Here is a 5,991-nt window from a genome sequence, read left to right as displayed (position 1 = left end):
ACAAATAATTTGAAACCATATAATAATTGACTCTCTCTGCTTGACTTATTTCACTCAACTCTTCCAGTCCTGTCCATGTTGCTACAAAAATTGGGTATTCATCCTTTCTGATGGAGGCATAATACTCCATAGTGTATATGGACCACATCTTCCTTATCCATTCATCCATTGAAGGGCATCTTGGTTCTTTCAACAGTTTGGTGACCATGGCCATTGCTGCTATAAACATTGGGGTACAGATGGCCCTTCTTTTCACTACATCTGTATCTTTGGGGTAAATACCTAGTAGTGCAATTGCAGGGTCATAGGGAAGCTCTATTTTTAATTTCCTGAGGAATCTCCACACTGTTCTCCAAAGAGGCTGCACCAACTTGCATTCCCACCAACAGTGTAAGAGGGTTTCCCTTTCTCCACATCTTCTCCCAACACATGTTGTTTCTTGTCTTGCTAATTTTGGCCATTCTAACTGGTGTAAGGTGGTATCTCAATGTGGTTTTAATTTGAATCTCCCTGATGGCTAGTGATGATGAATATTTTTTCATGTCTGATTGCCATTTGTATGTCTTCATTGGAGAAGACATATCTTCTGCCCATTTTTTGATATGATTTTCTGTTTTGTGTGTGTTGAGTTTGAGGAGTTCTGTATAGATCCTGGATATCAACCTTTTGTCTGTACGGTCATTTGAAAATATCTTCTCCCATTCCGTGGGTTGCCTCTTTGTTTTGTTGACTGTTTCCTTTTCTGAGGGATTCCTGTCTCACGTTGAGGTCTTTTACCCATTTTGAGTTTATCTTTGTGTATGGTGTAAGAGAATGGTCGAGTTTCATTCTTCTGCATATAGCTATCCAGTTTTCCGAGCACCATTTAGTGAAGAGACTGTCTTTTTTCCAGTATATTTTTTCCTGTTTTGTTGAAGATTTTTTGACCATAGAGTTGAGGGTCCATATCTGGGCTCTCTACTCTGTTCTACTGGTCTCTGTGTCTGTTTTTATGCCAGTACCACGCTGTCTTGGTGATCACAGCTTTGTAGTAAAGCTTGAAATCAAGTAATGACTTTTTTTCTGATTCAATAAGGACATACAAAAATTGTCAAGAATGGATCCTGGTTAAAATCATACGGAGAAATCCTTGGAGTCAACCCATATGGTATAATATATAAAGGTAAAATGCCATCAAATATCACTGATCCCAAGAAACCTCAAAAATGAATCTTTCGTCTAGCATAAATGAAACATAGTACAATTCCCAGTGAAAGACATACTTCCCCTGACCCCATTAAATAGCCTGTTTCTGGGCCCCTTAGATTCCCAACTTTGATATCTGTGGGCTAATGGCAACAGAAGAGAAGCTCAGTTTCAACTGTCCCATCTATAGAAAGAAGGCTGATCTCTAGAACATGCAATTTGAAAGTATCTGAATTTAGCACCTTTAAGTTATCAGTGGCAAACAGGAAGATCCTGCATCTGGCAGGGGAAAGATTTTCAAAAGTGAAAGGAATTTAATTCCTACAGTCTGAAAAAGCTCTAAATAAAAAACTTTGGGAATGGCAAAAAAGTATTTGTGCCTGCTTCATTTGAAAGAATCAGTTTTTGCTTTGTTTTTATGAAAAGATTCACCCTGTAATTAACAAAAGTGAAATGGAATTTTAAAACATTTAAATTTCACAAAGTTAAATTAAAATGGTTTAATTTGTATTTCCAAAGATTAGAGCAGATTTAATTTCTCGGAGATTGTTGCATAATACCTACTGAGGAAAAAAAATTATCGAGGTTTAACATCCATCTCAAACATGCAGCTGGATGAATTTCTACATCTTTATATATCCGTGTGGGCACTACTGAGATCAAGATACAGAACATCAACATCACAGAAGACTTCTCATGCCTCAATATGGTCAACTCTTACTACCCCTACCTTGGCCCCAGAGGTAATTTCTGTTTCAACTTTTATGACTATTTGAATTTCATGAAAATGGAAAATTTTGGTATATACTCTTATATCTGGCTTCTTTTACTCTATGTTATTTCTCTGGGATTCACTCATGTTGTCTCATGTAGCTGTGATTCATTTGTTCTCATTATTCTGTATTATAACAGTGCATGAATAGACCACAATTTCATTATCCATCTACTGTTTTTTGGTAGACTTATGCATTCACTTCTCTTAGACATAGCCCCACTAGTAGAATTGCTGAGTCAGTGGATAGGAAGACATTTAGCTTTATGAGATAATGACAACCAACTCTCTAACATGATTGTGCCAATTACACTGCAGCAAGAAAGTTGTTTCACATTCTTAACAATTCTTGGTTCTAATCAGTCTCTCTAATTTTCCTTATTCCTATAAGCAGAGAGTAGTGCTACTGAGGTTTTCCTTTGCATCTCCCTAACTGCCACTAATGTGCTTCTTTTCATATGCTTGATGTTATTTGGATTTCCTACTTTGTAAAGTGGCAGTTCATTATTTTACCCATGTTTTATTGGGTACTTTGCCTTTTTTCTTATTGATTTATGGAAGTTCTTTATATATGTTGGACATGGGAACTCTGTGGGTTATATGCATTGTAACTATCTTCTCCTTATCTGTAGATTGCCTCTTCACTCTTTTATTGATGCTTAATGAAAGCCAATTCATCAATTGCCTTTTCTGTTTAATGGCTTTTTTAAATCTTAAAAATCTTTTTAACTTTTAATTTTGAAATAATCATGGATCCATAGGAAGTTGCAAAAATAATACAGAGAGGGCTCATGTATCCACTGGTTTCTCACAAAGGTAACATCTTACCAAACTGCAGGGTAATAACAAAACCAAGAAATTGACATTGATTCAATTCACTGAGTTTATTCAGATCTCATGTCTTATAGGTACTCATTGTGTGCATGTGTGTGTGCATGGGTGTGTGTGTCATTCTAAGCAATTATTTCTGGTGTGTTGATCATGTAACCATACCACAGTCAAGATACAGAGGTGTTCCACCATCACAAAGATCCCTGGACTACCCATTTATTATTTTTTTCAAATATTTTATTTATTTATTTATTTGAGAGAGTAAGAGAGAGAGAGAGAGAGAACATGAGCAGTGGGGAAAGGGAGAAGAAGACTCTTTGTTGAGCAGGAAGCCCAACATGGGGCTCAATCTCAGGACCCTGGGATCATGACCTGAGCCAAAGGCATACACCTAAACAACTGAGCCACCCAGGCACCCTGGGCTAACTCTTAGAGCCAAATTCACCCTTTACTTTTATTCTCTGGCAATCACTAATCTGTTCTCTATCTGTAAATTGTTATTTCAAGGATATTATATAATGGAATCACATAGTATGTAACCTTTAGAGATTGTCTTTTATCACTCAGCACAATGCCCTTGAGATCACTCAAGTTATTAGATATATCAGTGGTTTGTTCCTTTTGGCTCCAGTACCATAGTGTGTTTAACCATTTGTCAATTTAAGGTCATTTGACTTGTTCCCAAATTTCAGCTTTTACAAATAAATCTGTTATGTATATTCATATACAAGTTTTTGTATGGACACAAGCTTTCATTTCTTTGGAGTAAATGCTCATGAGTATGGTTGCTGGGTCATATAGGAAATATGTATTTTGCTTCTTCAGAAACTGCCAACTGTTATTCAGAGTAACTGAATCATTCTACATTCTCACCAGCAATGTTTGAGGGACCCAGTTCTCCACATTCTTGCCAGTATTGAGGACTATCCCCCTGATGTGCTGTGTGATACTGTGGTGTGATGTGATGATGAGGCTTTTCCCTCTGGTCCACTAATGTTTTATTTCTTTAGGGCTTTATCCCAATCAGTCATTTAAAAACCTAATAGAAACAGTCCTGGGGTGTAGAGGTTGGGCACTAGACCTCCATCCTACTCACTGTGAACAGCAGTGGGAAAAAGGTAGGGAGCAGGAAGGGTGCCGAAGCAAGACAGCACAGAGCCACTCCTTCCTCCCCTAGGCCCTGGTTGGAGCCCCTGTGGCTGGGGGTGTGAAGTAGATAGAACTCTCCCCAGGCCCTCCTCCCTCCTCAGATAGCCTTCCTGGGGATTCAACCCAATTTTTCTTGCAGGAGACTGAGGCACACACAGAGGTGGAAGAAGATGTTGGAGAGGCAGAGAGGTGGCACAAATGAAGTCAGAAGTGAGGCGTGGTGAGGCCCTAGTTTGGAAGCTTCTGTCCACTTACCTCATGTCCACCCATGCCATTTTTCTCAATAAAATGTTAGTTGGTGGACTGGACTTGACCCATGGGCCATCGTTTATCTCCTTGTGTTCTAGATTATTTGATCTTTTACTCTTCATTCTCTCTTTATCCTGTTGTGTTGTGTACCATATGCCTACTTGCTTCTTCTATGTGACTGTTCTGCATCATATTACTAATTTATCCTTTTATCTAATGAAGATACTGATTATGCACTGTCCATGTCAGTAACTCTACTTCATATATGTGATACTTAGTTTTTGTCTTTGGAGCTATGACACAATATAATGTTTAAAAACTTTGATGCTAGAACCTGTCTGCCTGAGTTCAGCTACTAGCTCTCTACCAGTTGATCAGTTAGAACTCTAAGACTTTTGAGTAACCATGGGAAGGGATAAAGTTCCTCCAGAATGAATGATATTGATTTGTCACAAGTATAGTGAATGGGAGCTTGGGGCCATACGGAATGTGTTTCATAAAAATAAAATAATGGGTTCTCTCTTTCCGGACCTGGCTAAGCTGGAGTTGCCATCATGGGAGTCGACATCCGCCACAACAAGGACCAAAGGTTCGGCGCAAGGAGCCCAAGAGCCAGGACATCTACCTGAGGCTATTGGTCAAGTTGTACAGGTTTCTGGCCAGACGAACTAAATCTACCTTTAACCAAGTCGTGTTGAAGAGGTTGTTCATGAGTCGCACCAACTGGCCACCACTGTCCCTCTCCCAGATGATCCAGAAGATGAAACTGCCCAGCCGGGAAAACAAAACCGCTGTGGTTGTAGGGACCATAACCGACGACGTGCGGGTCCAGGAGGTGCCCAAACTGAAGGTGTGCGCGCTGAGTGTGAGCAGCCATGCCCGGAGCTGCATCATCAAAGCTGGAGGCAAGATGCTCACCTTTGACCAATTGGCCCTGGACTCCCCTAAGGGCCGTGGCACCGTCTTGCTCTCTGGGCCACGCAAGGGCCGAGAGGTGTACAGGCATTTTGGCAAGGCTCCCGGAACCCCCATAGCCACACCAAACCCTATGTGAGATCAAAGGGCGGGAAGTTCGATCACGCCAGAGGCCGGAGGGCCAGGCGAGGCTACAAAAACTAACCCCAGATCCTGCGTTGTTTTAATTAAAGATTTTGAATTCTGGAAAATAAAATAAAATAAAATAAAATAATGTATTGTACTTGCATTGTGCTCTGTGGAACCAATTTAAGACCACGACATCTACGTCTAGTAACCATAATTATGATGTGCCATGTTGGAAAAGCTGAAGTGAACAGTCTTAAATGTAAATCCAGTAGCATTCTACCTTAGTAAAAAGATGAAGTATAAACTTCCTAAAAAGAATATTTTTTAATAGATTTTTTTTTAATTTTTTATTTTTTATAAACATATGTTTTTATCCCCAGGGGTACAGGTCTGTGAATCACCAGGTTTACACACTTCACAGCACTCACCAAAGCACATACCCTCCCCAATGTCCATAATCCCACCCCCTTCTCCCAAACCCCCTCCCCCCAGCAACCCTCAGTTTGTTTTGTGAGATTAAGAGTCACTTAGGGTTTGTCTCCCTCCCAATCCCATCTTGTTTCATTTATTCTTCTCCTACCCACTTAAGCCCCCATGTTGCATCACCACTTCCTCATATCAGGGAGATCATATGATAGTTGTCTTTCTCTGCTTGACTTATTTCGCTAAGCATGATACGCTCTAGTTCCATCCATGTTGTCGCAAATGGCAAGATTTCATTTCTTTTGATGGCTGCATAGTATTCCATTGTGTATATATAC

At 39.9% G+C, this 5,991-nt stretch overlaps 1 pseudogene; it reads left to right on the top strand.

The window, feature by feature from the left end:
* Positions 1-1,714: 1,714 nt before the first annotated feature.
* On the top strand, positions 1,715-5,343 carry LOC116600699 (annotated as a pseudogene).
* Positions 5,344-5,991: the final 648 nt, after the last annotated feature.

This window comes from Mustela erminea, chromosome 1 (assembly GCF_009829155.1).
Source record: "Mustela erminea isolate mMusErm1 chromosome 1, mMusErm1.Pri, whole genome shotgun sequence".
Classification (NCBI taxonomy): Eukaryota; Metazoa; Chordata; class Mammalia; order Carnivora; family Mustelidae; genus Mustela; species Mustela erminea.
Note: the sequence above shows the minus strand (reverse complement) of the source record. Positions and strands in the feature narration are given on the sequence as shown.